The sequence below is a fragment of the Rhopalosiphum padi genome, chromosome 1 (assembly GCF_020882245.1).
Source record: "Rhopalosiphum padi isolate XX-2018 chromosome 1, ASM2088224v1, whole genome shotgun sequence".
Classification (NCBI taxonomy): domain Eukaryota; kingdom Metazoa; phylum Arthropoda; class Insecta; order Hemiptera; family Aphididae; genus Rhopalosiphum; species Rhopalosiphum padi.
In genome coordinates, this window is record NC_083597.1 from 63,159,275 (window position 1) to 63,184,184 (window position 24,910).

General features: G+C 35.2%; 1 protein-coding gene across 2 annotated transcripts in view; it reads right to left on the bottom strand.

Moving 5' to 3' along the window:
- The window catches only part of LOC132918553 (homeobox protein prospero-like), a 51,223-nt gene that overhangs the window by 22,073 nt on the left and 4,240 nt on the right, over positions 1–24,910 (bottom strand). The window contains exon 1 of one of the 2 annotated variants that reach the window (XM_060979820.1): positions 23,784–24,203. The exons of the other annotated variant lie outside the window; for it this stretch is intronic. The gene's annotated coding sequence lies outside the window, so the exon portion shown is untranslated. Of the gene's footprint in view, positions 1–23,783; positions 24,204–24,910 lie in introns of those variants that run through there. 2 annotated transcript variants of the gene reach the window in all.

Below are 24,910 nucleotides of genomic sequence, written 5' to 3' on the forward strand. Positions count from 1 at the left end.
TGTAGAAAAAATACCATCATGACGCGCGTGTGCCGGTTTCTATAAAAGACATCTGCCACGTTCGGGAAGGCAGATGCGGACTACTCGTACATATATACACACACATAATATATTATTATTATTATTATTATACATATATACGAATATCGCACACACCCTTTCTTTGGAGGCACCCCCGTGGGTCAAAAAACAATATTCCGTACCTACACTTCGTATTCGTCGTCGACGTCGCCGCCGCCGAACACACACATGCACAATATAATGACCTGTGGAAAATAATACGGGTACAACGACCCGAAAAGTAGTCCGTCCGTCACTATATATGTACATAAAAACCCTTTTTTCTTTTCTTTCGCCTCGGTATCGATTTTGCGGGTACTATATAAGATGTTTCTTGCAGCTCAACGAGGTGTCTTCAAGACATCTGCAAGTGTCGAGGTGACACATCTGCTCCTGGTTTCGATATAGAACGGGTGCACGCGAAAAGGGTTTAGCGAACAAAACACACTGCTGGAAAGGCACTCGCACTCCACCCGCGAATAACGATAACAATATAATATATATATTATTATAATACAGCCGTGCATATATCGACGCTTCCGATCGACGATTTGGCCACGTCCAGATCCAGCAAACACCGGCCGACGAAACGACGGCGTATGCGTATTGAATTGTTCGTTTCCACACAAAGGAAAAAAATTCGCATAAAGAGAATCCTTACAAGATCGTATACATATGTATAAATAACTACTGTATATTATATTCCTGTAAAGAACGTGAGAAAGAGTGTCTCAGAAATTCTCACATAAGATCAATAATAAAATATCGTCTACCTATAACTTGTATGCAATGGAGACAAATAATATTGCATATTTTTTACGACAATTTTTCGTAATATTTTTTTGAAAGATGTCAAGCATACACGTGTGGCTAAGAAAAAATACGGATTTCCTTCCCACAGCGGCTTTGTCAGTCGCCTTTCACGCATATATAATATATAGCTAATAACGATGATTTTTCCCTTTTCGTTATATGTATCCATTTATTGTTGTTATTATTATTATTATTTTTTTTTACAGCGCGCTACGAGTCAATTCCCGTAATTAAACAAGTAATTACTCGTGGCAGCAGCAACGGCAGTCGTTAATAAGTGTCACTTGTTTCTTTTAAACAAATGTCGTCACCGTCCTATAACTACACGAGCTGGTTTTCTAACGAACGAACAATGGTGACCGGTCTATTCGTATATAGTACACGATCGAGGCTGCCACAGTGCCACAGGTAAGGCACACGAGGAACTTTTCAATCGAGCGGCGTATATATAGGCGGACATGACCTCGGGTTTCCTGAAATTCTTTCCGCAACTACTCGCATGTACGCATGTGTATGTGTATGCTCGCCGATTGTGTCGTTCTGCCAATCAGACGACACTACTATATATTATATACACAGCACTATTTACTCAGACCAGCGTTTTCTACTTCCGTTTTTTGTGTCCGTACCGGAAACCGCGCAAAGGATTCAAGGACCGCTGACCACACGCGTAATCATCGGGCCCGGCCCCGTTGCCGCCGCCGCCTCTGAACTTCGCGTCTCTGCCAGACCCCTTCCGTGCCACTATATATATATAATATATATGTATAATGTACATATATTTATTATACACCGAAAAGTACCGCACGATCTTTTTTATTATATGTTTTTTCTCTCTGAACGTAATATACCGATTATACACGGATGCGGTACCGAAACGGAAACACACCTCCGGCTGCGTGTCCTTATTATATTCATCAGTTCCTGTAGGCTAATTATAATACCATCTAGCGCGCAGGCACACATAAACACAGCGATGGTTGAAATGGTTCAGCGACAGCGAGGAGTTAACAATAAAATAATAGACTTGTTAATAAAAACGTACAACTAGGTATTTCAAATAATCAAATGTGTGTATGTACATATCATGTACTAATCTATAGTGACCATCAATTATAATAATATTATTATTACGAAAACAATTGCACGTTTCTGAAAGTATGCGTGAACTCGCAACTATATGCGATGTCGGTGCGATTTTTTAACAGATCGAAAAAGGAATAGAAAATCGAGATCGTAGCTGCTGTTGCGGTTTTATCATCGCGTGTATTTCACTTATCTACACAATGCGTATTTTTGTATTATATTATTATAATTATGGCGATCAACCGAAGAGACAAGTAATACGATTTATTGTATTATCGCGTGATGCAATCGCAGAATGATGGTGTTTGGCAGGATACAAATTTACTAACCTAAACTTATTCCGGATAGATTTGAGAATTATCCGAAAAAAAATAACTACTGGACCATAGTTCCGTTTGCTGAACTACGACATAGGTACCTATAATATTATGTACCTATGATATATTATTGTATACAAATTTTACGAACAATACTCGTAACAGATTGATATCGGCGAAATCACTATACTACAGAGTAGAGCGATTTATTGGCAGACCTTCGACATCCGTTCGTAAACAATATCGTAATATATAAATCATACGTCATATTGTGTAACACAAAAACCTCGGTAGAAAATACTTACCGAAAAATCAGGTTTTTCGAAAAACCACTTGGCGGCGATTTGTATCGTTACAACTGTATAATATATATTATAAGACGTAACATTTTCGGCGAACACGTCGCCCGATTAAATTTATTGGCTCCTATTATTACATTGTAATAATCACGAGGATGTTTATGGATTTATCCAGAAATATGCAGTCAGTTTTTCTAAAGATATCCGGAAAAACTTGCGAACAAATAAGTAACATATACATCTACCGATCGGGTAAATAACGCTATTGGGGGTGAGTGTTGTTATTATTACCCGCGCGTGAACAAGAGTGACCGGTAACGCTTGTTTGACGACAAATCGGCGGACAAGTCCAAGAGTATAATAATATGATATAATATACGCGAGTCTTGGGTGTTTTATAATACATATTACGCGTTATAATACCTATACATACAATGCGCGACAATGATCGCCGATAGCGAACGTAGTACTACGTACATAATACTTATTCGCGGCCACAAAGCGCACGTGCTGAGCCATTCGGTCGAATTCTTTAGATAATAATAAAAAAAGAAGAAACGTCCCTATCGTCGGGGCGGCATTTATCACGATCGCGTAATTTATTTTAGCACCCGCGTTTGTTGTCCGCTCGATGGTACGTGCGCGTTCGTCATTGTGCGGATTGCTTGTTAAACGCTTGTTACGGACATAGAACGACAATATAAAATAACAATAATAGTAGCAAAGGCGGAGGCGAAAGAAAAAAAACGTGTCTTTACATTTATGTTTTGGCTGACGCGCACTGTGATACAATAACTCGTATAAGAGTGCGTATCTATACCTATATACGTATGCAATTCTACCGCTGCAGGTATAACACGTATATTGATAGACCGCAATAAATCGTCGAGGATTATAATGGCATTACGACAACGAACATATTATTATTTAGGTACCTATATGAGGAGAATCTGCACGCGGGTGTTATACAAACACAGACACACATAGCATATATATATATATATTAAATATATATATCATGTAACGCGCTTGCATGTCCGTTGCCCGATATAACGATATAATGTAATATGTATAATATAATATAATACGGGCCGTGCGGTGTCCACGAATATTCGTGAGGTATGTACTGCACGTAGCACGTCTACATACAAGCGAGACAGTCGTTAATACGACACTCCGGGGTCCCGAAGAGACGTCTCAATATTTTATATTATAATATGTACACAGTACACAGAATAAATACTGTAAAACGAAGATAGTTTCTGCGAAATCGAGTAAAAACCATAAATAAATCTTCGGGAAGGGCGCAGATGCGTAGGTATAGTATAGTATATTTTCACTATATGAATCGAATGAACAAAATATAAGTTATAGACCAAAATAAATAACGCTAACATTTCGTTAATAAACAACGCTTTAAACAAAAAAAAAACAATCGGTTTGAAGTAATAGAGATTATTTACACTTTACAGAATAGTAAGATGTAGTATACAATTTATTAGTAAACTCTAGGGGAAAATGGAAAAAATAATTTTAAATTCAATATTTGACTAAATTCTGGCATAAAATAATGAATGAAAAAATAGTAAATATTTGTTGACGGAAAAACTGGTCATTGCTTTAAAAATTACTGTGCTTGTACTGTCATACCTATCAACAATATGAATAATTCTTTATTTTCAGTTCTGATATTTATGTGTCCAAATAATATATAATGTTGTATTTTAATATTGTAAGAATCCATTTACAGTTAAAATTAAATAATTTATTAATGTTCAGAAAATTATAATTATAAAATATAAAAATGTTTTGCATTAATTTTGACCTCGTGTAAAAAAATTAAATAACTATTTATCATTTAAATCTATTACTTAAATAATTATTTCGTTTGAGTGATGTGTAGAGTAAATGTTCAAACAATATAGGTAATTAATTGTAATATAGTTTTTTACGTGCTTTTAGCTCGCATAAGAAAACAGGTTGCTTTTGTGCCGCAGGTATTGAGAAATAAAACCCCGTAGCTCAGAAACCGTTCCGGCGCCTCTACACCTTATTGAATAGATGTGCACCGCCGACGTCGTCGTCGTCGTCGTCGTCGTCGTCGTCATCGTCGTCGTGTAAAATGAATGAATGCAGTCGGGGCGCACCGTGCGTGCGTGACGACCTTGAGTTTCCTCCCAAGATCCCTACTCTCATACTTTTATATTATTATTAGTAGTAAAAACACGTGTGTACGTGTGTGTTGTGCACCATGAATGGGGAAAGAACGCGATTCGGTGCATTAAGAAACAAACCAGCTGTGCAGACCGGTTTGACGTAGTCGAAGGAGTGTTTGTGACGTCATTATTATATTGTTAAATGGCAGTCTTCACGATTTCTGTCCTCCTCCCTCTTAGTTCAAGACGACCTACTCTACATTTTCCCCCACGACGATGCAACCGATTTTTTTTCTGACGCCGTCGTAAAATCAACATGCTTTAATCCAAATGCATTGTGACATTATTATATAAAGACATATTATAACGATCCACGCCTACAGACAGTGTTATTAAAATATGTAAATCAGATTTCAAATATCGCGATTTCTCTTCACTTATTTACGCGTGTATACTACAGCTTTCAAGTGATTATTGAATCGGCGTTTTCCGACCGGGATTTAACGGAGATACCGTGTACAAACACAGCGTATTATTACGTTTTAGGTATATTACTGTTATTAAATATTATTGACGGCCTGCGCAGCATGAAAGGATAAGATTGACGACGGCTGCTGCTGTGCGGCGGCGAGTCAACGGACAGTTCCGATTAGACATATAGACAGCAGATGGTGGCGAAACTCCCTACAAGTTCGGGATTGGCACCTTTACACACAACGCGCGCGTCCACGTGCCCACCCTCGGAAAAAACCAAAACCACCTGGTCGTTGGCGGTGCGCTGCAGCTTGCCTACATGCTCGTCGTCATGCCCCTCTGTCTCCTTAAATGTGCACCGGTCGCCGCGGTAATTTTCTAGCAAATATCCCAAGTATATAATATAGTAAAAGGGTTGTGGTGCCGGGTGCACTGCAGAAATCGACCGAGTCGTATACACAATTATAATATAAAGAGGCGAGGCAAAGGGCGCGCGCGCGCGCGCGAAAGAACTGAAGCAGCTATACCTATTTATATACAATGTGTGTTTGTGCGTACAACAATGTTTGCGGATAATAATATAATAATAATTCTGAAATCCTATGGAGACCTGCAGACCTCACAGCACTCATTTCGCAATGACGTCACTGCAAGACCGACCGGGTGTTTTCGAGAGAGAGAGAGGAAAAAAGATTTGACGTCACAGGGGGTGAGTTTTGGGGGCACGCGTAAGGCACGTGGATAGTATATCTTTTGCCGAACAACCGGTTCGGATCGAAGAGGGAGTGCGAGAAGGGAGCGAAAACAGAACCGTATGGTCCCCTAACTCGAAGCAAACAAAGACCTTTTAACGGTTTTCTAGATGCATGTATATATTTAGGTGCCTACAAATAAAAAGGGCAGCGGTGGCTAGACTCTGCTGCAGCATTATTCCCTGCATGTGTGTACATTTACGATCTGCTTAAGTACAATGAAAATATACGTGCGGGGAGGGGTCTTATACATTTTATTTCGTCCAGAACGAGCCGCGTGTTTTTCTATTCAAGATTGGATTTCACGGCGTGTGGCGTGCGCGTAATTATACATTTTGCTCGTCGTCCCCTCGCCTGAAAACATAATATTATATTATATTTATATCATATGCTGGTCAATAATCGACTCCCGGCATTTCAATTGTTTTTTTATAGGTACAAATCGTCGTGCATTTTCACGACTGTCGATTCTGAGCCAATCATAACATAGTTATAGTATACTATATGAGTATAACGATTATTATATATTCTGACGACGATAGAACGTTAATTATCGAATCGTTTTGTTGGTTATACGAATACATAAATAATAAGTGAACTGTTCTCGATAAACTTCTACAAAACGGTTTCGATCAAGGTTTCTTCCGCTCGGGACACAAGTTATATTAACCCCTCAACCATATTAAATTCTAATGAAAACACAATATGACGCTCGCTAACGACAAAACACGGTGCAGAAAAACGCACACATACAAACGTTTCAGTTGTAGAACCGAGATTACCGCCGCCTCTCAATTTTTACTTATTTGCAACAGAGTTGAATAAACGTAATTATTGTTACATATTATATTCTACGAGCGCATCATACAAATGAAAAGAAGACGACGTAATTAATAAACAAATGACTACAATGGGACTTCGGCGGTCGGCTGCAGATCAAACAATTTCGCTCTCCGTCTTTAGCGCGTCATGCAATAATATAACGAGTAACGACCCTCTTTAATAATATCCGCGAGACGATGTACCTACGCGGACTAATTGTTGCCTTGGGCGGCGCGGAAACCATCGTTTACCGAGTGACCGCCACCGAACGCGCTGTGCACATTTTATATAATATTATCATTATTATTTTGTTATTATTATGTCTCCCAGCCGACGAAAACACATATTGTTGTCGTTATTGTGTTTTATTATTTACGTTTTCAAGAACGTGATGAAACATGTTTCGTTTATCCCTGACCCGACCCATCGTAATATGCACGCAGACAGCCGCCGATAACCGAAGTCATTAGGGTACACCGTGTAATTCGGCATTCATCGGTCTATACGTCCCGTTGGAAAGCAATTTTTTACATGACTGCGGCTTGTGCCCCGGCCCGGTAATATCTCGTTGATCGTTGGGCGCACGCGCGACGGACGTTTACGACTACGAAATTACACGTTTTAATTTCCGGCGGGACACGCGTCGGGCACAAGACACACACACACACACACACACAAACACACATACACACATAGCACCGCACAGGCGAGTAGGCGACACTCCGACTCCGTATAGTACACACACGCTGACGAGCGGGTATCACGAGTGGCCAACAGACCATAAGAAGACGCGGTTCCGGTTGTATCATCGAACGTGGTTATAAAACAACAATAATATTCCATCAAGATATACCCCGTAATTAATTTTCCATCCCGTTTCGTTTGACAGTCCGTCACAGGAAACGCGATAATGACACCGACAAACCATAATAATATAATGTAGGTAAACGAGCGGCCACCTAGACGCAATACGATGTAAGCACCGAATAGTATACTGTACACCACTCGATGATAATATAATATACTTTTTATAACTTCTTATTCGCGACAAAACGTATAAGCTGTACACTAAACAAATAATGAAAAAAAAATAATTTAAAAGAATGTGCCCGCTGCAGAGAAGTACCCCCGCTTATATTTGCCTGTACATAAACTATTATTATTATTATTATAACGCTATTGATGTGCCCGGAAACTGGACTGGTAGGAGGAGAGGGGATAAGGGGAGAGGATTGAGCCTCAGTCTATATTATGTATATATATGTCGTGTATATTTGAATATTTCACGTCGACATAGCTGGTACACGTGTATAGGATATTATTATATTGTTTCCTTCTGACGGCATCTCGTTTCTATGCGCGCCTTTGCGAATTTAAATGACAGAACACTTAAACTCATCTGCGGTGAAAAAAATTCCCGACAAGTTCCTTTGTCTTTTCCTCTTTCTCTCTCTCGTCTCGTCTCCGTCTCGATGACACACACACACACACACACACACACACACACACACACACACACACACACACACACACACACACACACACACATATATATACTGACAACCCTTGCATAAACGCCCTCACGATCCATATTTAAACGTTAGATGCAATCCTTTCGCGTTCTACATAAGCACGGCCGCCGTCACCGTTGCCGGTTCATTAGAAGTAATAATATTCTCGGGACTTAATCGCAGCAGCGAAGCACATAAAAAAAATACAAAAAAATACAAAACAAAACGGCACGTAAATTATTATTCTTGAAATTATTATTTTTTCACTTTGTATAAACAAACACACGTATATGCACAATAATATGCGTTTAAGATGAGAGAATACTGAATATTCCGATACGCGCGTATTTATGTATACCTATAGCGGGAGTAGGCACAACACTACGACTGAATATACTATGTATATATATTATATCGTACTCTCATCAAAAGTACGAAATTAAAACAATTTGTAATTTCTCCGGCCCGTATTCGTGAAGCCAGGTTAAAAGCTTTGTCATTAATATGTACACGGACAAAAGAATTCGCATTAACATTCTTCGCGTTGATTACACACAACAGCAGTATTTCGAAAACCGATGGTTGCCGACGAAATAACGACTAAACCTATCTATATAATATCATGATATTATATTTTTGTACATTAAACAACGTTGTGGTAAGAAACAGTGTCCGTATCTATTACACGCGTTCAGTTTGCTTTCATCGTTTTGTGGTGTATATATTCACAGAATATTTCTGAACGTATACCGAGTCACACATGAATATTTTAAACGACAGTTTTGTTCTACGAAAATATGTGTATGAATGTATGTACATATGAATAAATACACATATTTGAGGTGGCCTTTTAAATATTTCAATTGGTCCCACCAAATTATATGAATTTTTGATCAAAAAAAAAATAATAATAATAATAATATAGTAACGACTTTAGCTTATGTTGAAGTTTAAAACTATGACACACAAATCATTTACTAATATGAAATACGAGCAGCTATTCCTTTTAGGATTGACTGACGTCTATCCTTGAGTATATATTCGTCGAATAAGTAACTAGGTACTGTTTACCTAAACTCGGAAGTCGATACTCGGGTGTATAATATTATATCGCATGACGTCGTATTGATGTTCAAGTAATACACGAAACGACGATGATATTATTTTAACACGCTCCACGAAAATATAAAACACATAATAAAATAATATCGTTTAATATGCTTTATTTGTGAGACATTTTTGTAAAATCGGTACTTACACATCATAATGAATACAGCCATGATAATATTATTATTATAACATTTATAACACATATAAAAGAAAATGTCGATATAATAATATTGAATAAACCGTATTAATAATTATTATTTTTTATTATAATATATACGGTTATCGGCTAGGAAAAATCAGTGCCAACAGGGCTACCACAAACTGCACAAACATTACCATCGCAATAAATTTCTCTTCGGCTAATTTGTCCTTCCAAAAATTAAATACTTAACATAGCGTTAATATACGTGCATAAGGAAAGATTTCCTATTACGGAGATATATTCAATAAAATAGAAATCATTTCGATTTTAAACAATTTATGAGTGGAAAAGTTTTCGTAAAGAATCTTTGTCATTTTAAATATCGATGATTTTACCGTCTGTATTGTCGGCAATAATTATTTGTTGTCTTGGTGTCCATTATTTTGACAAATTTAATTAAATTATATCTATAATTAATAATAAATTTAAAGCTACATTTTTAAGATTAAAACATAACTAAAATTTTGTATTTTACGTGTATGAGTTTCGCTGAAGTCCATACGAAGTTTCCCCGGCTGCATTCACACGTACTCATCATTCGACTAGATTAGTGCGAACTGACATAATAATAATAGTATATTATTATCATAGTTGGCATTATAATATTATTATACGCCAGTGCATTGGGCCAGTGTCGGAGTTTCCTTTTCTTTCATAAATCGTATTTCGCCGAAACGAAAGCGAAAACAACGGCAGACAATGCGCAAAATTATATTATATAATCCCGAAATACACAATCGAAAGGAACCGTCGGACAGACAGCAGCAGCCCCATTGCAGGTGCGATGATCGCCGCCGAGGAATTAATCGAAAATTTCCGCAAAGATTATTATAATAACAACGATAACAATAATAATATTTGGTATCGGTTTTTTGTTTGCTTTCGAACACAGATGACCACCCGGGGGCCTGGTGGCCCGGGCGTGTGCGGTCAGTGTTTTCTTTTGTAGAACAATGAGTACGCAGCGACGGCGACGTAGCACAAAAGCCTAGAAAGTAAGATCTATATAATGTATATTGTGTATATTATACCTCATGATTTGCAGATGTTGTGAGTGATTTCCGTTCACTTTTCCAATCTTCGAAAAACCGAATTTCGAGTCGACCCTCGTCGCGCAACCACCCTTGCACGCGCGCACGCTCTAATAATATCCGCCGCCGCCGAAAATACCAATCAACTGTCGAATTATGCACGCAATAATATTATTATTATTATTACTTTTTTGACCACTCCAACACCCTCGGGTTAGAGGGTACAATATATATATATATATAAATTGTAAGTTACGAGTGCGTTGAGATTATAAAATCCCCGTGAATGTCTTTGCAGACGAAAATCAAATCTAGCGGGGCGCAAGGCACCCTGCGTTATCGCGCGTATATAATAAAATATTCCGTCTGCAAGTGCCGTTTAAAAACGAATTAACGAAATCAAGTGGTCCTCGTCTGGCCCTTGGGGCACTCGTCTCAGCCGACTTCACGTTTACGAAAATAATATACTCGGGCTACCGCCGATACGAACGAAGAGATCGATATCTACCCTACCCCTCGTCGACAGACTTTGGCCGGTTCTCAAGGAAGTCACACGTTGGTGCGTAATCAATTAACCGTTCGATCGCAATCTGCGAGTTCTTAACGGTACGACAAACACGCCATCGTATACGAGAGGGGTTGCGGCCCAAACAATTAAGAAAATCGCGCTTATATAGATTACATCGGCGGCGGTATATTTGGTATTATTTCAACGTCACCGCCGCCGCTACCACCACAGATTGTTTAGTATCCGCGATTTGGTTATAATATGTGTATAGAATGAGAGTATGGATAAATATTAATATGTAATAAAATATAATTTCGCGTTTCGGAAAACGTTTCGACGATCAAATCGAAAACAATAATAATAGATGGGCACAAAAAGCGAAACAACTACAATAATATTATAACAGAGAGAAATAGAAGAACGGTTTCGTTTAATCCTGCAGCAGCAGACTACGATGGTGATGGTTGCAGCAGGATAGTGCCATATGGCCAGTACGAACGTATATTATATAGGTACGTATGTACGTATTTCGTTAATTCGACTCGAGTTCAGCTCAACGATACGGTCCATGGCAATCGATTTATATAATATATGTGTGTTATGTATACCTAGGTAGAGAAAAAAACCGACGTTTATCGTACGCCCTCGCATATGGCACGTTCCTTTTTCATTATATATTACAACGTATATTATTGTTGTGCGTATACGGTTTTTATTTTACAACTATTAGTAGTTTCGGTTTCCCTCCCCGTATATCCGTGTCTTTACCGGCAAAAAATCCATATATATATATTTATATCTTCCATATAATTAATTACTCGAGTGGTGCACAAACATCCCAAATTGTTATTAAACTCATCGTTCGCTGGGCTCTTATACGATGTCCGGGGTATATTTTATAGCAGTAATATATTATAATATCCTTTTGGGTTTTTTTCAATTTATAATTTCTCGAAGACGACGTGACCGCGATAAAGCGTTACGGGTTCCGGTTCGTCAGTCGGCTGCCGCCGGCGCATCCACCCCCGTAGTCAGCCCTACTTCATACACGTTCACGCGACATGTGTGTGTCACCACCGCCACCGCCACCACAACAAACACGCAAAATCAAAAAAAACGTTTTAAGAGGTTCGCCCCTCGGTCCCAAGACAATGAATATTATATATCAATGGATATATATATATATATATAAATATATATTACCTTTTTCATCCCTAGTTGCACCTTTTTTATTATTATTATTATTATTTTTGGGTAAATATCATACCCACACCGCCCGCACCTCCACGCGTCTTCAGCAGTAACCAGATACGAACCATTTGGTCGTGTTTTGTTGGTTAACTTGTGGTCGACCTAAATACTATCGGACACATATGTCTACTTTTAAGAACCGTCATTGATCTTATTTTTCTGTTCACCTGCAGCGATACCAACTAAGGATCCTCGAACCTATATATTAATTTCTTTAGATACCGCCACTACATTCAATCGTCTTTTCATGTGATGTTTTGCATATCCTGACTATCGATGCGAAGAATATTTTTAACAATCAACAATGCATGAATACGACAATCGATAAAAAAAATACAATGCTCCGCGGTAGACCAGAAAAAAAGTGATTATGTTTCACATCTAAAATTCGCATGTTAAGAGATTTATAAGTAGCTAGGTATACCTAGCTACTTATAAATCTCTTTGAAATAAAAAGCGAAAAAAATAAACGTTCGGCGATTCAACAATATCTTAATGATATAAAAATAAACATATTAATAATATGATTTATAAAATACGTTTTGACCGTGGGAGAACCGAGAACTTATATAGGTATAACATTTACCACGCATATATTATAAAGAGATCATAAACCTAGGTTTTGAAAAGTCAATGACAAAAAAAATTACTGTTTTAGCGATGGCGCGTATGTCTCGCTATGATTGTCTCTTTTTCCATACACTTCGAAATTTGAAATTAAAAAAAAAACTTTGCTCACAAAGAAAGCACTCGAACGACGTGTTTTATGCTAGGGGGGCAAGATGTTAATCGTAAGCAACCGTCCAATGTTTACACAGTTTATCTTGGGAGACGGCGCTTGACTTGGCCGCTATCCGGTGATGAGATCCGCCTATCCGTCTGTAAACATTTTAGCGTTCGTCCAATCACTGCGCGCCGGATATACGCGCGTCGCTTGACTATATATATATTATCCTCTTAGTGTGTAGGTACATCCGTAAGTGCTGCTGCAGCAGCGTATATATGTATAAATGTATAATATTATGTTAAACTAAAAATGTCTGCGGTGCTACTTCTTAAGATATACGAGTGAGTATAATATAGGCCACGAACGAGTGTTTTCAATGTTAAAAAAACGTATGTTTTCAAATTTGGAGACGAAAAAAAGTTCAAACAAAATATACCTATAGTAAAAGCCCTGCATACGCCGCACAATATAAGTATATTGTATTTTGTCGACAGAAGTTCGTTTGTTTCGACACATATGGCTCAGAAGGTGTGTCACAAAGTAATTAGAACACTATGTAAGTTGTACAGTCTTTTTCCTCTATCGTTATTTGGTATATTATTATTATATGGAGGTATATATAATCGTCGGTGTACAAGTGTTGCGCGGTGTTAATTACAATAGACGTGGTTATGTATATAACTACGAGTATATATTATATACTCGTACATAGCACATAGGTACTGTTGTCACTCCTTTTGTCGAGTTGTCGCACCTGTCTAAATCTTTCCACGCTTCAGGATATATATTAGACACTGTTTGCACAACCGGCTTTGAACACTTGTTAAATAGACGTGGAAAATTTAAATTGTGATCCATTTTCGTTTTTTTTTTTGTTTTTTTTTTCAAGTTACCGCCATAATATTTATGCTCGCAGATAATTTGTATATAGACGAATATAACAGTCGTATTATGTTATTATTATAATATGCAAGTAAAATACAATAATGTATATTTTTTTTATTGATTCAACGGAAATTTAAAATATTAATAAAAAACGTAAAGAGGTAAGTGTAATCACCCGTTACAGTGACGTCCCGAATGCGTACGATGATAAAATAATAAACATTTTATTGTATGTTTCTCCGGCACATAAAAACTATACGCGTCATAGTCCAAAAAAATTGATACTGCCTCTGACCAATAATGTATATAGACACGGACCTTGGAGACCTAAGTTTTGCAGCTGCTTTCTTCCACACTGCACCCGTACGACCGTACCCCTTGTCGTGTCGTTGGTTGGCCTAGTGCTGCAAACTATATAACATAACGTCCCCTATTTTTCCATACTCGTCACACCCCAGTGCTCCTAAAAGGTGCACTCCCCTTTGCACTATTCCCTCACAATGTAATAGTGCGTATGTGTATACTATTAGGTGTACGCTTTTGGGCCACAAGTCTATTTGCTTTTATGATGATTAAGATTATTTTACAGATCGTGTGTTAGGTTTGTCGTTTGTCGAGTATCCAATAAAATTAAAGCTAATGTAACAATAACAACAATAGCACGTATAATAATATAATAAAAAAGAAAATATATGCGTCACATAAAATCAATTTGTTTTAGACTTTTAGAGACGTGCGTACACCTACTGTCTAAAACTAGAAACCTAAAGATACTTGATTAGTTATCCGTGGACACTAAATATATTCTTATTTTATCGTCATAAATACATTATATTTGACTGCCTTATACAGAGAATTATAAACCAACGATGATTTAAAAAAATTAATCTAAAACATTTTGTACAGTAAATTAAAACGATCAGTATTTGTTCGTTACGTTTATTTCTCTCCATTTATGTATGTTTTCCTCTTGTCTATAATATATTATGAAGTGTTTTGGGGGCCCGCAGACTGCTCAAATATACTGAACTACTATAATGACAACTGTCACACGCAATAATATGCGGTGCAAACGATATGTGGGAACAAACGTGTCTTAAATGTAATATGAATTGTTATGGCAAACTAAAACAAATAAGTATACACACATACAAAACACGACGAAACAATAAAATTAAGAAGCGGATGTGCTCTGAGAAATAACAAATTCGACTGTATAATATACCGTCCTTAGGCAAACGTTTATATTGTGGTCCTTCCGAGTAGAGACATATGTCTGTACTAATAACAATTATTATAGCGTATACGTGAAGACGTGAAGATTGTAGGCATGACGTACTTATTTTTCGTGTTAAATATGTTTCGTCGGTGTATTCTTTAAATTTAATTTCATTGCTGCTGAACCATAAGTCAATGATTTTAAAAATCGTCGCATAAATTCACATATAAAAAGATTATGATTACATTTTGTACGTTATCATCGTTGATTGGATGAACACGTTATATAATATACATACGTATAGTGAACGTTTGCGATTTTAATTCTAAGAAAATACGAATTTATATATGCAATACGTTATAGTGAGTCGAAAAGCTCGAAGAATCTAAAATGGATTATAAAATCTAATAACGACTAATGTGATATGGCTTCCAATGGAATTAAAAAATGTAATTGGAGATTTTCTTTATCGATCGTATTGAATCGCTCGCGTTTTCTTTTCTATATAATAAATAACCGACGTTTTGACGTACGCGTGTGTATGTTTACAAAACAATTTAATTAATTTATCGGTCTTCTTTGTCACACATTTTAATAAAGCATTTAAGCAAGTGTAAAAGTCGAAAACGAAGTAATGAAACGAACATATTATGGACGTAGGTATAATATATATATTATTATAATGTACCTAGTTGTTATTTATTTTTTTTTAATAATTTTTAAACCTAATAAATCTTACCGCAAAAAAAAGTGTTTGCATTACCTATTATAAATAATAATATACCTATTTAAATGTATTATAACATCACATAAGCCTAAACTAACAAACATTAATTTAATCACGTGAAGGGCCTCTCGCGAAAAAAAAAGGTTTCCACAAGGAACGTTTGGTACGTATGTGATTTGTATACAAATACATTTATTTTTATTAATCCATGTATATAGAATATAGGAACGAAACAGTTAAGTATTATATCATACACGAATCTGTTAGGCGTTCGTTAACAGCAAACCTAAAATCTTGATATTACGGTCGATACATTTATTTCTCGATGTATTAATAACACAACCCTTGCGTTTAAGAATATTGCGAAATAATCGTCGTGTCCATTATAAGTACCAATTATTATAGCAGGGGTCCAAAACAATAGTGGTACAGCACGTATAACTCGCAGTCGGTCGGCATTAAATAAACTACGCCGCAACGATAAAATTTAAATAAAACTGTGGGGGGGGACAAACGAGACGAACAAACTTTATTTGTACATGAGTTATATTCATTAAGTAATTTACCGGTAGAAACATTTGAAGTAGGTACCTACAATTTACATACAATATATATATATATATATTATAAAAACCACGTACTGCTGCTGCATCGACTATGCCTATAGTATATTATAATATACTCTTTTAATTTCTACAACATTTTTTTAAAAACATAGGGTTTAAATGTCAACTTCGACTTAATATTATAATTCATTTCTTAAGGACTGAGGTACTTTTTTTTCTTTCATAATCGACGTCCTTAAAATTGACATGGTAGTTTTAATAGGCTGACTCAGTTTTTACGTTAAATAAACCTAGTTAATAATATCATATACGCACGAGCCATTTTTTCTAACTATTTTATTCAGTATAAAGACTGAAAATGTAGTTAATATATACAAAAAAAGTATGTATCACCATATTATTATATTATTCTATAGACAAAGCGGTAAATACTATATGTGCGCGTTGTATAAGTAAAAGACAAATACCAATATATATATATATAATATTATATACTTCAGAAATGTACAATAATATGTATATTAATTATTAACACATAAATAATTAAATAAAAATAAGATTCTACTTAAAAAAATATGCTCCGTTCATTAAAAATACAACTCGTCTACGTTCTGCGGTCTTTTTTTTAAAAATATATTTAGTTTAAGATTTAGAATATATTTTTTTTTTGTGGTTTTATAATGAATCTTGCACGGGCGTTTCGTAACTTACGTAATTGATGGAAGTTTTTATTGCTGAGTATCTTTGAAACGGTAAAATTTCTCTTTTGCCCGTAGGTGTATGTGTACAATATTATATATACACGCGAGCGTTTATACACATTATATGATAAGTATTTGGTTTACAGTTTTATGCGTAATTAAGCTATATTATACCACTACCGATGCGAAACTATCAATTGCCACGCGTGTGTAAATAAGTCTGTAATATTTAAAATGTTATACATTTCGCCGATAATATTATTGTAACGTAACAATATAAATATACATAAATTATTATCGCGTCATTCAGAAGGAAATACATTTTCTAGTTGGAAAATCAGTCTATAGAAGTATAGAACATTATTGTGCGTATTACATAATACGTATAACAATATATATTCATAATAGATAGGTATTATTATATATTTTTGAAAATTACAATTTATTTGTGAAGATAAAACGTTTCAAATTTATTTAAACGAATTCGTTTGCGAAATTGCTATTTGTATTAACATATATTAGAATATACCTACGTCGATATCATTTCGGTTTAGATTCGGTGGTGTGTATATTATTCTGGCGATAAAAGTATGTCGACGTACTCAATGAAAAAGTTTTCGGGTAAGCCAAGCGGCGGCGACGACAAACTACAACCCACAGCGGCAGCAACCGTGCAAGCCACAACGCAAAAACGATTGTGTGGCGACTCAAAAAATTAGGAGTGGAAAGAAAATACGCCCGCGGAAGTACTTCTTCTCATTTTTTTTTTATCGTTTGGTTTCGTATATTTAGCTTTAGTATACTTGCGTACATCGACCCCTCGATGTACATTATATACATATAGCTACACCAGCTATACGTATATTATATTATGTGTATGCATGTATAACGTATATACATATATTGCTGCACCACCACATCTATCCCACGTGACCGTCTTATTATCACGTGTCTCTTTGTGTGTCTCGGGTGCACTTCTTAAAAAAAAACTACTGTCGAGTAGGCATCGTATCCGAACTCCACGACAGGGTATGCGTAGGAGAGGAGATTTTTTTTTAGTCATCCGATGCACGAGGTCCTTAAGGATCGTCGTCGCCGTTGCACTCTGTGTATACGCTGCGCGTATATTATATAGACCTCTTAACGTCGACTGCCTACTTTCGTCAACCCCTCCCCTCAACCCCACTCATCGTCTGCAACGGTGTCGTCATCTCTAGCCGACTGCACCACCGCCGCTAACACTTCGCGCGCGTTCTCTCCCCCGATATCGATACGTCTGCAGTTGCACAGGGGTGATCTTCTTTTGTCTTAACTGCGCATCGGTATATAGCGTGGGTGGAGGGTTACGACGGAGACGACGACGACGACGATATATACCACAACGATGACGACAAGTATATCGTAGAAGAGAAAACGAGTGGAAGAGAGAGAGAGAGAGAGAGAGAAACAGCAAAGAGAGAGTGTCAGAGAAAAACAGAGTAAGAGAGTAGAAGAGTAAAGTGAGACAGAAAAGAGTGCAAAAAAAGATGTGGGGAAAAAAATTCGCATTAAAGATTTCATCTCTTCAGCGTGGCCTATGATTATGTGCGCACGCGAGAGGTAGTACATTAATAATGCCCTCGCGTTAAAATAAAGCCTCTCCCTTCCCTACCACCCGGATTAATATCCTCACGCCATCGTCTTGTTTTTATTCGCGTATTACCTCCGTCACTATAATAGTTGTCGTTGTCGTCGTCGCCGTCGTCATGGCCATACGATATATATCTATGTATATACATACGATTATAAATACGTAGAGCATTGACGCATTGTTTCTTATACAATATTATAATATACATATATATAAAATCCAACAGCATGTCAAAGTTCACCAACGAAGGAGGAGCGCATCAAAGTTTTTTTTATACAATATAATATCTTGTTTTGATTACAATATGCGCGTGAGTTACACAAAACCACTGGGAAAAAATAATTATTAAAAAAAAAAAATAGTATATCAAAAATTAAAATACACTATAGGTATATTATGGATTTTTGTATGTGTGTTATAAAATTTCATCACGTGTCAAAATCCGTGAATATTCTCGATGAAAAATATATTTTTTAAGTTGTGCGCAAACTCGTTCTAAGTGTTTATAATATTTTTAATATTTATATACGTACTTTGACACGTTTATAATATTTTGAGTACTTTAACACGTTTTCGAAACGTATAATAATTTTTATTAAGACAATTCGAAAAATCATACAAAGCATTTTTTGTTGATATACCTTTACATACCTTTATAATATTCAATTTTTTATTGTTACTGTTTTAATCTCGAAAGTGTTTTAAGATTGTTTAATGTTTATATGTTCTATTATTTTTCCTTGTAAAGTAAATGTAGAAAAAATTTAGTTTTATAACGATCGACAACATTATTTTAATAATTAAATATTATATACGCGCGAAGTAATTATATGAAATCAAATATTAATTATTTACACACAAAAAAAAATGTTAAGGAGCATTGCGTTTTTATGTTTGTCAAATTAAGTAAGGTATAGCTTATACTTTTTTTAATACACGCTATAATGTGTTTAACAATGCAAGAAAGGGTCTTTAACTTAACGCTTCGAGTATTTTGCACCCAAACTATAAAACGTCATGGAGAACGCATTAATGTCATTGCAGAGTTTTCGTATTTGTTTTTAATTTCTTAATGCTATATATATAGGTAAAGCGTAAGTATGTAGGTATATGAGAGTATAATAACGTCCTATATTATTTATATATGTGATTATATATAGTGCGAATATTATAATCTTATTGTGACTAAAGACTAAAGATATTAATATACTATGAATATTAAAAAGTATATGATAATAATAAATAAAAACGATGTGTATATGTTAGAAACGATTATGGCTATATGACTTTACTGAATTTGAATTGTAAAGAAAAATACTCAATCAAATGACATGTATAATATACCTATATCGAAATATTGTAGTCAAATTGCACAAAAATATAGAAAAAACAATGATCCTGCGATGTTTGAACGAGAAAGTCGACTAGAAGAGAATTAATTGTGATGTTATTTGTACGTCTTACAGACCTGCCGCAGTGCGAAAACATCTAAAACGAACATCCGACCCGAAACCGACTACAATACATACACACTAGTCAAGAGATATTATTATTACTATTATAGGTCGTGCATGCAAATCATTACACACACACACACACACACACTTGCGGAACGCAGTATACTCTGTATGGGTGAATATATATATATATGGAAGTGTATAGTAGTCACATGTAAGAGCAGGTAGTTAATACGACAATAATAGAAAGTCGTAGTTGTATAATATGTGAGGGTGAGTGTGTGTACGATACGAAGAGATGACGACAACGGTAGCGACGACTATGACGATGGTAAGGGTGCGTGGGAGGAGCGGGTTCGTCGGGCGGAGAGGACGGGAGGGGCGCGATTGGCGGACGGAAATTTCCGCGTACTTTAACGACTTCCCTTGTTTTGTTCGACCGGCCGCCGCCCGCGTGTTCTTATTGGTCAGCGTTCGCTACCGTTACCGTCTTTTCCGGCATACACCGCCGCCGTCGCCACAACTTTCTTTCCATCCCCTCCCCCACTTCCTCATAACCGTCTGCCACCGAATCAACCCCGCTTCAAAGCCATACAACGTTTTTTAAATCGTATTCGATATTATAATTTTTTTTCGTCGGATTTTTAGGAATTCTCCATTGCAAATCGGTTTACCCCTAGACTGGATGGGACGAGGCAACTAAACGTACGGCCGTGCCACGTCTGTAGTTACTCATAATATGCGTAACCCACGTGCCTACATACGCCGTACACTAGTACACTACTACACATACAAATATTATATAACAATACTGTTATTTATCTTAATTAGTCTTTTATTATCCGTAAACAGTTCGAAAGATGACTGACGCCCATCCAGAGGTATGTAGAACTGTTTGTAATTATTAAACCAAGTGAATTTGTATAGAGGTGTTGCGTTTTTTGTAAAGACTCGTTGTTGATGCTGTAGATGTAAATAAAAGGATTTTATCAACCCTTTCTACCGAAACTTATTAAACGTTTTTTCTATTTTGCCTACTCATACCTTCATATACAAAAGTATTTCAACAATTTAAACTTTGTATTATATAATATACAAAAATTGACTAATTTAATTGCGATTTTTTATGAAATTTGTAATTTTTAGTTTCCATAAACATATATAATTATAAACTTATAAATAATAATATAAGTTTAATTAATTGATTACTTTTTCGATCGAGATAATTTGATATTATGGGCACAAGAATACAATTTATTTACCGATACAATTTAGCAGAGTAGTACTGAATCGCTACATATTTTATAATGTTATTTATAATACAAATTGGATTAATCGTGTTTGAAACCGTATACACTAACATAAAGTTTAAAAATGGGCCACTTGTGAAATAATAGTATTTTAATGGTTTTTTTTATCGTGCAAGACATAAAGCCAATTTCCATCGATGCGACTCTGAAGTGTTAAAAAAAATTGTACAGTAAAATTATAAATTACTCGGAAATATAATTTTTTAAAGTTGTGACACAAAGTATATTTGATTTTTTTAGTATTCATCTTACTATTATATTAATCTTAGAAGAACACTAAACGTGTCGTGACATCTACCGGAGAAACAAAATTGTAATCACTATCGGTCTGTTATATTATAGACGTATAAAATTATTTTTTGGTAACATAAAAAGATGATTTTATTCGTATGCAAATTATTATTATCCTTTAAAAGGTTAAGATTTTTTTAATCGAAAATAATAAGTTGCCTTAAAATGACTTTAATGTCTGTAATTACCAATTTGTTAATTTAAATGAATTATGACTCCTAGAGCGCGCCACCAATATAACGTATAATATGTTAGACTAATAACTACCCTCCGTATGATGTAATTCTTATTATAAAACACAGAATAACGTAACAAATATACTTATTTACAAATTTAAAAAAAATTATTAGAATTTCTTTTTTTAATTACTCACTAAAATATACATATTGAATATGTAGGTTTATATATAATATGTGTGTATATTAGCTACCTAAGATTATAATGCTTATAATATTCTATAACAAAAAAAAAATAATTCCTTTTTACACATACAAATTAAATAATATTAAAGTATTTTACCAAAATATACATTAAAACACATTATTAAAAATACTTTAAATGGTAAGCCTTTTTTAGTGGAGAAATATTGCAAGAATGTAGTAAGCTGCGGCAAAAGTATCGCTCAGTGGAAATTACTCGAACAGTGTACAAGTTTATCATATTCCGTTATTATTGAATTAGAAAAATTACTTGATTTAAAAATATAATATAATATCTGTTAAATAAAATATCTTCAGACTGATTATATGGCGTTTATAGGTTTGATTTTAACAGAAAATTATTTATTATAAAAAAAAAAAAATTATTTGTAACGGTTGCAAGTTAAATTATTTTTATATACGATCTTCTAAAATAGCACTTATTTTGCCATTAGTTTTAATTTTTTTTTTTTAGATATTATACAAATATTAAAACTACTTTCTTTATTGATAAAAATGTACTAATAGCATTTTATTCATACACTGTTTTGGAATAATACAAAAATTAATTTGTTGTCACGAAAAAATATCATCAATCGTATTGTCTCTTTTTTAAGCTATGCTTTAGTTTACAAAAATTAATTATCGTTCATCAAGTTTATTTTAAAAGATTGATATTTATTAACTTAAAATTTAAGAACGATTAATAATACACGAATACCGCAATTTTTTTTTTATGACATTTTTAAATTATATTTTAAGTAGGTATTAATAAATATTTTATACTATTGTGAATTCAATAATATACTTCAAAAAATTATTTATATTGCCTATTATAAGAAAAAAATTGTTCTTATATTATATTATTATTATGGGTTATTAAATCATTTTTATTTTGAACTTTTATAAATTTATACCAGTTTTTAATTAATGCATATCATATTATTAAATTAAAAATTACAAGTTGATATTGTTTTGTTCGTACAGTTAGCCGTTAAGTATGATTTTTTTTTTTAAGTCTAACGCAGTAGTTAACTTGTGCTATAACGTTAACATTTGTTTTAGCATAAAAGGTTAGACACCAACCTTCCTGCTGTATTATTATTCAAAAATAATAAAACCGGTTCTACCCTATTTTATTGTTAAGAGATTTGTTTGTATTAGACATCTAACATATAATAATTATTGCAAAAAGTGAGTCGTAAAATTGCAAAGAATCAGGTTTTAAATACTAAAAAAAATATTTTGATTATTATTTTTTTTTGTCGCGTGTCAACTAAAATAAATAGGCCTTTTGTTATAATGAGAAATACCTAAGATATTAAATATAAAAAAAAATACCTATCGTGATTTTTTAAGTGAACAAATTTACAAAATGGACTCAAACAGGTGAATCGCGAAAAAAAATATTTTGTTTTTACTGATTAATGAAATATATTAAAAAAAAAAAATCACTTACTCGACTGATGAATTATTATAATATAGTAGACTTGTGATCGGCCGACGGCGAGAATATACTGTGGTGTTCCACGATTTTTCGCCAATACTGCGGTGAGCGCGTGAACGTTAGAAAAAAAAATTAAAAATTTTTGAAAAAAATTAATTAAAAAACCGAACGAAAATAAAAAAAAAGAACCGGTGTCGTATTATAGTAGACGATGGTAGAACGCCGGGTGTACGATCCGCGAGTTTTCGACGAAACGGAAAAAAAATTTTTAAATAATAATATTAGTGATACGAGTTTGTGGTATGTAATTGTTTTAGCGGGATCACGCGAGCGACGGAACGAGAAGACGACGATGTGCCGGCATTACGTTCGCGGACCGAGTGAGAGACTGACGCGACACTTAAGACTTACGCCGCCGCCGGTGTAGGCAGTGGCGGTGGCAGCGGTGGCGGTGTTCGGCCGACTTTGGCGCCCGAGAAGACGCGCGCGGCGCCGTGGAGGGCTTTACCCGCAGCTTTTCCGGGCAGGCGCGCTGCGGAAAAAAGCCGCCCCAAGAAAGAAACGCGTGGGCAGGCGGTGTTGGTGCGCGGGCGGCAGTGGGCCGGTATTCAGGCGCCATCTGTCCGACCGGTCGACGGCCGCGCAAAACACTGGTCCTGGATGGCCGAACCACCTGGGCCGCGACCGCGCTAGTGGCCAGCGCTACGCTGAGAACGTCGTCGTTGCGACCGTTCTGCGCCGACCTATCATCAGGAAAACGACGATAATAATAATAATATACGAATGATTCTATGAAATGAATGTTCGCTATTATATTATGGTAACCATAATATTAATATCTATCTCTCTAATGTAATATTAAGATTTTGAACCAAATTTATAATTCCGATTTAGATTATAAGGTCTATCTGAATTCGCCAATTTTGACCTGATTTTATCAAATCACTTATAATGTAATAAGTGAGAAAATTATCAGGGCTCGTACGTAGGTTTTTTTAATTTTCAACGATATTTTAATTTTTTAGCAAGTTATGTATATGTAAATTATTGCCATTTAAAAATGCTCATAAAGTCATTACTCATAATTTATTAAAAATCATAAAAACTGATGTATCTACAATCAGATTAAATTTTTACCT